Consider the following 6,678-nt stretch of genomic DNA (forward strand, 5'->3'; position numbering starts at 1 on the left):
TTATAAGTAAAATAAGAACACCAGATAAAATATTTCTATATTAAAAAGTATGTTTTACATTCCAATAAAACTGCTTATAATAGTGACGTAATGAAACGGACTCATTTAAACTGTTTAAAAAACGTTGACAAGTTCTTTAAAATATATTTATCCATCATTTAATCATGTTTTTTGGCAAAATCACAATGTATTAAGAAATAAGCTACCAAATCCTTCACTGTCTTATTAAATGACTTTTAATCTATAAGATTAAACAATTTGATTGTCTAAAATACAAAGTTATCTACGTACAACAATGCAACAGCTGGGACTCAGTGGTACCTATAATGATTATTTAATAACAGAATAAAACTGTTATCTTGTCACGGGGACAATTCCGTGCAATTTGTCACTCATTATTACTTGATTGTCACGCCAACGACCGTTCTTGACCGACATTTGGACGGAAAAGAAGTATTTTTTTTTTTTAAATAAAAGTCTCGATATCATCACTTGTTTGTCTTAAGGAGTTGGGCAAATTGTTTGATTCATATTTCAATTACAACGTCACGCTTTTTATCCCCGAAGGGTAAGAGGTGCATTACGGCACATAATGCCGCTATACAATGTACATCAACTTTTCTTCATTTGTGTTATGCATCCCATGTAATAGGAGGTGAGTCTATTGCCATATACTGGACACAATTCCAGACTCCGTGCTACTACTGAGAAATTTTCGAAAAACCGAAAAAAGCCCAGTAAAACTTTGCCCGACCCGGGAATCGAACCCGAGACCTTTTGTCCGGCAGTCGCACTTGCGGCGGCACTCGACAAACGAGGCAATCACATTTCAATGTTATGTAATAATTTTTTTGTAAATAATGTAGATCAAAACAGATATAAGTCTAGGTAGGAATGCTGAAAATAAATTCAGACTCTTTGTTACTTTTACAATTAATTTATCGTAATAAAATTTATCCCTCTGGGGTCCGAAAAATTCATTCCGAAACAACAGAAAAATCAACTTCATCCATTATTCCACTCACATTACAAAACATATAGGTCAAAAACGTTCCCAAATTCGAAATCAATAAATCAAATACAATGACAGGCCCATGGGACACCACTAGGTTAGAGCCCTGAGGGCCGTCGGCTTTTAATTTAAAAGCTATTTTATGTTACAACTTGGTCCATAGGTAGGGAAAACCACTCATTTCTGCTTATTTTTCCACTCATATCAATCAATCATGGTCTTTGTTAGAGTGAGCAAACAATGACGGCTTTTTAGAAAAATCTTAACCTACTGTTGCCTATCAAAACTTTTGAAGATATTTGGAAACATTATTAATAACGACAGTTAATTCCCTGAAAGAGTATGCCGAAAATAAAACTATTTTTTTTTTTATTAATTTGACCGAAAATGCACTTCAGTACTCTTAGTACAAGTTTGCTTTACGTAATCGAAATGACAATGCGTTTGACGCTCTGATTGGCCGGCTCGAATAAACAAACCAATCAAAAAAGGTGTCCATTTGTCAAATGTAGGTATATTTTTATACCTTTTATTTTATTTTAATTTTATTTATTTCATTGTAATATACTAAAATGTATTATTTATTTATTGAGTAAGTACTGAATGGTAGGTACTTTGACCGCAAACCAAAAGCGTAGTAGCCGGTGCAGTCATTGGCTCGATAATACAAAATTACAAATATAGATGCCTAGAATAGATTTAAGCTTTGAATTTTGACCACAAATATCTTTTGCTAATTAGGGAACAGTGTTGTGGGTAGTGCGGTTTTATTATTATAGACAAAAATTGAATTTGTAGTCTAATTTCTGGCTTACCTACGTATTTCGTTTTAAAGACGTAATTCCCAATACGTTATTAGATTTACTTAAATGTATGACGTATCCTACTACAAAAGAATTAGTAACGTTGTTGTAAGGGTGATTGCAAGCCAGAATGACTATTAAAAGGTTGAAAATTTTAACAATCGAAGAATATCCATTATTAGTAACAACAGAAAAATAACTATATTTAAAAATTTTTCAAAATAACACAAAAATATGTAGTATAAACATAAATAACATTTCCCCGTAAGTACAGTTCAGTTTATGGAAATATTTTTATACGGATTTTACAATCCAAACTGAATGTGTTATAAATATTTTCTCGAATATTACCCACCTTGCCATTCCTTGCATAGCCCGCAGCGGAATTCGTATCCAAATCGTATTTTTATCAGGAAATGGAATATGTATTAAACTTCGTTGAATTTCTTTTATAAGCGATGGTATGGTAATTCATTTTTCATTTTGTTAATGTGCATAGATTTTTTTATTTTCTGTTATATTCGTTCACATACATATTTACATGTCAGTTAGTCGTTAGTTGTTATGGCTAAGTAATGTAGTTTCATTACTGGATAAAGGTGAGTCTAATATTTTCGTCTAATCCTTTGGAAAGACTCCAGAGTTTGAATTAATTGATGTCTTGTTTTGTCTAAAGAGATATTCAAAGATAAGATAAGAGATTTAATACAAAAAGGTATGTAAGATTGGCGTTTCATGGTCTCAACCTACCCCTATGGGAGACAGGCGTGAGGATATCTATGTATTCAATACAAACAACAACACCAACAAACACACAAAAGAGAAACCACAAATAAAAGAAACATTCGGCCATCCATTTCCATTCATACAATGTAACGAACAAAACTAGAAGTAATGTTAACTAACTTGCAGAAGGAAAGAGTCAAAACAGGAATGAGCAACGCATTGTGGTGCCAACAAGCTGCATAACACAATTTCTTGTGCCAGCACTTCCAAGAGAGTTAAGAAAGAGGAAATTGCAAGCCTGAACTATTTATGGCTACTAAAGGTGCAACTCGACTTTATGGGACTTTTGATATATGCTTTACATTACTGCTACACTATGAGAACATACGCGTAAGCCTGTAGATCGATGTTCTGGATTTTATTAACTTTCAGTTGCGAAAACATCATTTTTCACTTAGTTTAAGAATGTTTTTCTATTTGTCTTGTGTTTTTTTATGGAACACACAGCCGATAAACGATCACCTGATAGTAAGCAATCGCTGCCGCCCATAGACACTTAAAACGCTTTGTCCATGGGCGGCGATCCTCGATTCACCAACAACCCTTAAATTCCTAACTCCCAAAAGGTCAGCAACGCACTTGTAACGCCCCTAGTGTTTGGAGTGTCCATAGGCGACAGCAATTGCTTACCATCACGTGATCCGCTTCGTTTACCTACTCTACCTTACCTCGTATCGTATCTACCTTATATCGTACCTCGTTTACCTTAAAAAAGTGTGTATGTTTATTTTATGTCTGTACAAGTCCTTATTCCGTCGTAATCTCCACACTAGAAAGGCAACTAAAGTTTCAAGCCATTTTCGGTGAAGGTACAGAGTTCCCTACAATCCTACGTAAGTAATTCAATTTAAAACTTTAAGTGAGAATACCTAACGCCTAAAGTAGGATCTCTTCGAAACTTGACTTTTCTTATTATGGTCACAGGGATAGTAGTGAACTTTAGCACAGAACTGATGAATTTTCATTTCTTGGGCTCATGAATAAATCTTTTTTATGAAAGGATCTCATATGACTATAAAGTGGATGCGATTTTTAAGGACCTACATACCTAATTAGATTATTTTTTAGGAAAACGAAAGTACCTACAGCAAATAATTTTGCGACAAATAAAATAATTTTAAGTGTGGGAGAGCCATGCTTCGGCACGAATGGGTGGACTTGACCGGAAAGATACCACGGCCTCACAGAAAACTGACGTGAACCAACGCTGGTGTCCATGGGCGGCGGCAATTGCTTACCATCAGGTATCTCTCAGCTTATCCCATACAAAAATGTTATATAGGTAGGTATAGTTGTTTATCGAACGGAATCGCACACAATTATTTCTTAATTAAACGAAAAATAATAAAGGTAATTACAGACATCTATTTAATCAATCTGCGAAACATTTTAGTGTAAGTATTTTACCTTTTAAGAAAATGTTCAACAGCGAAAAGAACATCATTCTAAAGATCATAAACTTAAGCTTTATAAAAGGAGCTCGTAAGCGTAACAAAACATCTCAATCTGTTTCAGACATAACGCAGCAATAATACCCTCTCGGTGGCTGTTACACAAAGTTTCCCGTAATAAAGTTACGGGCATCAGACTAACGTGATGGCTTCTGACATTCGTACCAGGTCCCAACTCCGCGCAGATGTCAACTATAGATATTAGTTCAGCTAGACGATTTAAAATTTAATCAAGGAGTTGAACTAAAGTGGATTACTTCTTAGTTGTGTCGGGGAAACAAATTGTTTGAGATTGTGCATCATTGTTTTGTTTATTCAGTTTTAATATAAACATGCCTACACGATTGTGGTAAATTAATCAAATAATTTACCACAATTAATCAAATAATCAAATAATATTGTAATGCATGTGTTTGTACATTGAAGGCCATTAAAATATTAAACGCCGTGGTGATCACCGGTGACCGACGTTAGCGGAGGATTTGTCTTTAACAGTTTTTTATTGGCAGTTAAAGTCTTAATGTCAGAAGTTTATTAACAGCAAAAGATAATAAGACGTTGAGCAAATGAAGTATGAATAAAAAAATATTAAAACACATAAGTATAAAGAAGCAGGAAGATCAATACATACGAAGCCAGAATTATTATTACAACTAAAATGACGCAGATGCACAATGTACATAAGTAACGTCTAAAAATGTAACTTAAAAGCGAGCAAAGTCGCAGTATTATGTACACAGAAAATATACATTTCCTCATACGGGTGGAAAATCTAGATATGTACCACAATATACAAAGATATTATCATACAATCAGGAGATAAAGGTGTTCTTAGAGTGTGTTCACATGGGATGCAAAATTTTAAAAGATTTGTAGATAAATATGCATAGCTTACTTTGTTTTGTTACCCACAGAACTGTTGTACGTTCGTTGATCTATGTGAATATTATTGCTAAAATGGCTTTTATAAATCTGGTTTGATTAAAAAACGTTTGACCAACCCGGAAAGAAAGAAAACGAAATTGATAAAATTTAAAACCAAAATAAAATTAATTTATCTATCGTATTATATCAGTTTGGACATGATAATATTGTAAGGGATATGTCCCATAAGTACATTCGAAAATCAAGCAATGACCTTGGTCAAGAAGAACTCTTAATTAATTGTGTACATTCTTCAACGAATTAATCATTTTATTGCGAGTACGACATCATTCTTTCAAAGTTTAATATAACAAAGTACAAAATTGAATGAATGACTCAGTAAAATAAACGCAGACTAAAAATGTCATGTGATTCTTTTTTCCAATATAGAACTGTCAAGTTGTGTAGAACATTTCGCTTCTGGCTGGCATTATCAGAAAGCCTTTAAATATTTTCCTAGAAATAAAAATACATTGAATCGAATCATATTAATTGCTTACATTCGATTTTCCAGGAACCATAGGTATTTAATTATTAAATTAACTGGAATTAAATATATAGAAATGCTCCATCTGAAACCGTCTTTAGACACAAACATGTAACACAATTGTAACAAAAGATCTCATGGAAATTGTTTGGTCATTGCTTAAGGCGCCTGCCTACAATTAGGGGAAAGGTGACCAAAATGGCCTTCTAACAAGGAAAACATTCCAGAGAGGTTTGGAAAATGAGTCCCGGAATAATCGGTGTTCCCCTTCTCGGAATGCTATTGTCAGTTTGCCTCAGGTTTAAGATGATTGTTTTTGTAGAAGGCCAATTAGGCAAATTGTTCAAACAAACATTCAAAGCTGACAACATTCGGAAAACGGTTTGACTATTCGAAAAAAAAAAGAAATAAAAACACAAAATAAAAACAGTTATAGATAAAGCCTGACTACAGTTTACTCACAGTTTTACGAAAACATCTGAGCGTAAGTACCAAGAAGATAGCAGTAATTAAAATGATTGCCAATTAAAATAAATATTTCGTATGAACGAAATACGAATAATGAATTATTATAAGTACTCATTGGAGCGCGTAATGGAGAATGTTCTTAGATGAAGCGTAACTTTTGTTAAAAGCCTTGTTTTCAAACAAAAAACGTATTGAAGTACAAGCTTTTCAACAAGCTATCATAATTTTATTTTTAAGTAACGTCTAGAGGAAGGGGTGCTATTGTTTTGGTTACTTTGCGCGATTAATCCATTAGGACGCATTTCAAACATGATTAAGCAACGTTGCTACTTTTGTGCAACCCTTTAAGTTTCCAGAAACCATTATACGCCATCTTAATGCTGTTCTTTTCAGAAAACGAACCATTTATTTAAGTGGGGAAGCACACAGCTTGTTAATTTTCGTACACAACGAGAACCCCTTACATTTCGAATGGGCAATTTCACCACAAGAATAAAAATTGAAATATCATCCCATTTACGAGAGAAAAACGATTAAACCGATAACAATAGAATAGAATGCAACCCCTTGTTTTTCTTTAAAAAATACAAGCTAAAAATATGATGGTAAACCTCTTGTTAAAAAGTTACGTAAGTATTTAATTTAACCGTTTAAAGATCTTCTGGTAAGTAGTAGTACACACCACACAGAATGACATTCCAGCAGTCCAAATGCTCTAAAAATAAGCGTGATGTTTATACTTCAATA

This window comes from Spodoptera frugiperda, chromosome 6, assembly GCF_023101765.2.
Source record: "Spodoptera frugiperda isolate SF20-4 chromosome 6, AGI-APGP_CSIRO_Sfru_2.0, whole genome shotgun sequence".
NCBI classification, from domain to species: domain Eukaryota; kingdom Metazoa; phylum Arthropoda; class Insecta; order Lepidoptera; family Noctuidae; genus Spodoptera; species Spodoptera frugiperda.